The sequence below is a fragment of the Chrysoperla carnea genome, chromosome 1 (assembly GCF_905475395.1).
Source record: "Chrysoperla carnea chromosome 1, inChrCarn1.1, whole genome shotgun sequence".
In the NCBI taxonomy this organism is placed as follows: Eukaryota; Metazoa; Arthropoda; class Insecta; order Neuroptera; family Chrysopidae; genus Chrysoperla; species Chrysoperla carnea.
The window spans coordinates 139,845,669-139,851,668 of record NC_058337.1 but is presented as its reverse complement, the minus strand read 5'-3'; positions in this window follow the sequence as shown (position 1 = coordinate 139,851,668).

The following is a 6,000-nucleotide window of genomic DNA, read 5'->3' as shown; positions in this document are numbered from 1 at the left end:
TTTGTTTGTTACGCTTTCACGCAAAAACTATAGCTAAAAAATTTGAATGAAATTGTACAACTATGTAGCTCATACATCAGAGTAACACATGAGCTATATTCTGACATTTTACTGCTCCATCTATGATCATTATTTTAAACCACAAATTAAAGATTTCTGTGAAAAATTTAAAATAGTAAATGTCAAACAATTCATGGCCATCTTTCCGGCTATACTCAATGAATAGTGTGTATTTTACACTTAAAAAATAAAAAACTGTACATATATTTTAGCTGTGTAAAACAATCCCATCGAGTGTTATGGAAGGTGTATAAGTGTGATCAATCCTCCTTCGCGGTGGTTTTTACTTTTAAGTTCAGTGAAGCGGGTGGGTATCAAGCTATTTTTTTCCTTCTAAGGTATTGTGTTCTCTCTCACTCCGCTAAAATACCTTAAAATTTTCATAGTAATTTTAGAATTAACCGAAAATCATGCTATTTTCATTCGTTTTGTAGTATTTTGATATACCTACCTCCCTAAATGATATACCCACCTCTCGTTTAAAAGATTATGTAATAACACAGCTAATTGGAATTCACGATATCTATTATCATTCACCATAAAAAGTGAGATAAATATAGATATCAAAGAAAGTAGGGTAGATATTTACATTAGATACAAGAATACTTCAAATTTATACTGTTTAACATGACGGACTGTCTAGTTTAAGATATAAGAAAAATGATGAACAATTTAACCTAAAAATATGTCTAAGTATTATCAGAAATTCTCGAGACATTCATATTTTTATTAAAAAAAAAATGTATATATGGTATATTTGAAATGATGGATCGAAATACGGGTATTTGACAGGATATATTTCTGGGTAATTTCCTCTAAATGTCAACATTTTGACTAATTAGATTTGAGTTGAATATTAAGGAGTAAAAACATTTATATAAATTGTTGTTATATATGCTCACTAAGATTATTGAAAAAAAAAAAATATTGTGTATATATTAAAAATAGACTTGGAAATAGTTTGTTATAATCCATTCATAAATATCAACAAATTCCTTTGAAAATAGTCATCACTGCATAATACTAAAATTATATATTTGTTTGCTTGTCTGTCCAAGTATTTCTTCCATGTATTGATATAAAACAGATTTATGGAGATTTGAAACAAATGAACCATGGGCGTCGCCAAAAGAGGTAGATAGGGGCAGCTGCCCCCTCTAGATGCCTCCCCCTATTCACAAAAATGGTTCAAAGCACCCAAGAATTTTTAAACAAAAAATTTTCTTCCAAAAGTTGATCGCTTTAACCCTCTTTAAAATATCGAAAGGGTTTATTATGAAATTATAATTAATACAAATTTTCTACTCACCATCTTTTGTAGTTTTTGAGAAAAATGAAACTAAAATTACGAAAAAAGTGTTTCAAAAAATAGTTTAATTTTTTATAAGAAACATTTTTTACACTTTTTTATAAGACACATTTTTTTCTATCTCTTATGGTTTAAAATAGAGTCCTACGGATCCAAGACCAAATGGATTTTTGAACTTTAAACTCACTTTTTATGTCCTCAGCTCGATAAAAACAAATTTCAGCTCGATATCTCTTTTCGTTTTTGAGTTATTTTGTTGATGGAAAGACAAACAAAAATGTACTAATTAGGTTAATTTTGTTGCTGGCATCAATATATCTAAGCGTTACAAACTTGGGACTAACTTTAATGTAGTTTGATATTTTTTCTAGATGTTTTTAATAAAAAAGTACCTATTAAAGCTCAAAATTATGAACTAAATAATAATAAAATATTTAATTTGTATATTATTAAAAACAAATTAATGTCAAATGTCAAAATACATTAAAATAATTTTATTCAAATTCAAATAAAAAGTTGATATTGTTTAAAGATTAATAGTTTTTTTTACTGTTTGGTAATATTACTTTCAGATGAACACAAAATTTCCATGATAAATGTTATAATTAAATGCAATGTTTGAAAAGAAGTACAAACTATCATCTCATGATAAAACTATAAATAAAATTTCCAATTTAATCAATTACTTACTTTGACAAAATAGAAATAACATTTGACATTTAAAAACTTGTTGTTGATTAAAATTTCCGGAAAAGGAATAAATTCGAATCCTGTGCATATGATTTATAACAGGATATATAAAAACTCCTACATAACTAATAATAATATCAATGCTCATGTAAAAACTATTTATACCTTTTTATTTAAAAAATAATAATAATACGACAAACAAATTGACATACTTAATTAGCATACTCAACTAGAAATTCTGTTTAGAAAATATTTACATAATGGCATTATTAATAAAGAAATTTATAAATGACTAGAGTGATACCCACCCGCTTCGCTGGGTATAAAAGTAGAGATTGATAATGATTGCTCTCTTTACGGCTTAACGATTAATATTATTTTCACAAGGGTTAAATTAACGTGTTAATATCCCCCAAATGAGATAAAACCATAGGGTATAACATTTAATTTGATTGTAAGCCTACAGTATTGTAAAAAAGTTTTTGCACGGAACATAAATATAAACCAAATACATGCTTTGTAGTCAAGTAATGAGTTATTTTTGGCTTTACAATACCATGCAATTACAAAAATATATAACATATTGTGTGCAAGTGATGTTTATAAATTTAATAATATAGATATCGCTCTTCAATCACCAATACTCTAGCTAAAGTCGTCTCTGTTCATCAAATAATGGATCTTGGATGAACTCATAATTAAATTAAAATTTTGTTGTTATATCATGGACAACCTTATATTTTTATAGTATTCTTATAAACTACAAGCTTTTGTAAATATTTTAAATAGTTTTTTGTCAAACTGTCTAGAATTTTTGAAAATATCCAATTGAAAAGGATAATATGATTCATCATTTTTGCAGCCAACTTTGAACGATTAAATAATAATGAAAAGCCCGATGACCTAAGAATTTTTTGTGATTTCTGGAAACTTTGCTAATCAAAAAATGTATTTGTAAAATTTTATTGAATTCTCTAGTTTTATCCAATCTTGCATATCTCCTTAAAGAAATTGATAGTTAACAAAAGTAGATATATTTTCGGCCATTGTTCAAGATTCATTTTGTCATAGATAACAATCTAAAAAAAAAAATGTTGCAAAATAATTTATAAGATATTTTTAAAAGACTTATAAATAAAAATTGATAAATTGTTTTTTTTTTTCGTATTTACATTACCTGAGTAGCTATGTAGTCATTCTGTATCGATGGAAAACAATTACACTGTATGATGTGTCCGTCAGGTTATTGTTAGTTTCAAACAATATATGCTTTGTCGATAGCACACACACACACAAATTTTTTCATTTTTGTCTTCTGATGTAACCACCGTAAAGTGTAAAATCTCCCATTTATGCTGGGTAGTAGACATTTTTAAAAATGTCAGTTTTCTTTCTATTTATTGTCACCAATAGACATTGCGGTTTTTGTTTTTCATACACAGAGAAGAGTATTTATTAGGTAGATAAAAAAGAACACATGATGTTGACATTTTCATACTATATGAATAACTTAAAATCATTTTCATAATTAAAAATAAAAAACGGATATAATTTTTTTTTTAAATAAATGATTTCTAACATCAAAGTGTATTCCTTCAAAAAAGAAAAACTCATGAGCTGCAGAGGTCTATCACTATAGTCATATTTCGATGTCGAAAAATTTACAATATATTTACTCAAAGAAATAATTTTAAAACGTTAATTTATTACAGTTTTGTAACGATGTATAAAAAGATATTCAAAGGGAAATTTAGTATTTGAAAACAGTATGAGCTGACATTAAATATCCAATTTAAATAAAAAATATTAAAAGACACATAGAATGCAATATCAAAGATTCCTATTCCTAAAGTATTTTTTTACTAAAAACTAGAAATACTATGGAATGTTTATACCCTGTATATATGTACTTTATATCAAGGTATACTAAGTTTAGTCCCAAGTTTGTTGCACTTAAAAATATTGAAGCTACCAATAAAATTTTGGTGTTCGTTGTGTGCGTAGTCCGTGGTCATGATAGGGACAATAAAATCGCTTTAAGTGATTTGGCGATTAAGGACGCTGTTATGAGTAATTTGCAGTTCTTTACATGTTAATGTTATAGAAAATGTCAAATTAAAATTATTGAAAAACACTAATTAATTAAACTTAATGCATTAAAAATTGTGAAAATAAGAAATCAAATTGCACACAATTATCATAATAATTTATTTAAATTTGTGAGACAATAAATAATATTAAATTTCCAATGTAAGCCATAAATGCAATCCATACAATTATATATGCATCCATACAATTCTATAATTAAAGTAGTGTATCGTTGTCATGGAAATGAAACTCGCCTAAAATCACCTAAAACAGTTTATTTCCGGTTGTCTATCTACCAGTCATCATCAGTCGAGCAATATAGATCAAGGTCTTTGTTCCGAGGGACCCATCTTGTAAACCGTAAGAGATAGAAAAAAAGTTTTAATGAAAACAGTTCCTTATACAAAAATAAACAACTTTTGTTTGAAACATTTTTTCGTAAACGTCCGTGTTTACACGTGAGGGCGCAAACTAGGACAAAATTCTGGTGTCCATTTTCTCCAAAATTATTAGGGAGTTGAAAATTTACGGATAGCTTCAAATAATAATCTTGTGAAATATCGAAATATTCTCGAAAAAACAAAAAATTATAGAAAACACTCAAACCCTCATAATTGTGTTGACTTTTTAATCTCTTCTAATTTGTAAAAAAAATAATGTAAGCACTATAAAGAGTATTTCAACAATTAACTCAGTCAATTGGTTGTTTTCACTTGTTTTACTTGTCATTTGTCTATAATCCATGATAATGGTAGCCCATTCAAAATAATATCGAAAATTGAACACCGTTTAGAAATTCGTCCTTATAAAAATTGCTACGGTATCCTAAAAAACACATTAAAATTAATTTTTTTTTATATTAAATTTATGTAAACATCTGTTTTACATAAATTCGATTATATCGATTTACACACGTTATTATATCAATCAATGAAAGAAGTTTGAAATTAGTTATATAACCATGGATAAAATAATATTTGAAATAGATTTGTGTACGTATGGATTGGATGGCCTAAATAAACAACTGATGTATCCATAATTAAGGCGTTAAGTTTAACAACGTTTAACGTAGATATATAACGTATAACGGAACATATGGTTAGTGGTATATGCTTAAACCAATATTCTCTTTTTTCCACTAAACCAATATTCAAAAATTTGAATATTGTTGTTACTATGTTTGTCTTAACGGAATTCCCGTCAAATTATTTTTAGAAAGGGCGATTGAATGATGGTATTATTTTTTCAAGTCAATTATCCTTTCTTTAATCAATTCAAGTATAGATTACGAGTAGAAGAGTCAGGTCACTTTCAGCCCAAAAGAATGGTACACTTTTCAAAAAAGGGCAAACCTAGGTGAATGTTGGAAACCTCGGTTGAATGCGAAGTTGGAGGGGATAGATGACGTCATTGACCAATAGTAAATCAAGATGGCGTTGGGAGGTGTGGTGGGGCGTGGCTGACAGAGCGTTAGTGTGTTTCTTGGCGGAAGTGGAGCTTAAAGTGGTGGGCGTGGTTTTGGAAGTGGGGGTTAAAGGGGGCGGGAATTGGACGTTAGATGAGATAATCGAATTCAGCCCAGTTGGATGGTACACTTTTCCAAAAAGGGCAAACCTCGGTTGAATGCGAAGTTGGAGGGGGGGACGTCATTGGCTTTGACCAATAGTAGCGCTGTAAAAATCAAGATGGCGTTGGGAGGTGTGGTGGGGTGAGGAATGGCTAAACGGGGGGTTGGCTTTAACCAATAGTGGCGGAGAGTGAACAGGGGGCGGGGCGTAAGGGCAAACCTAGGTGAATGTTGGAAACCTCGGCATTGGCCAATAGTAAATCAAGATGGAGTCGGGAGGTGTGGT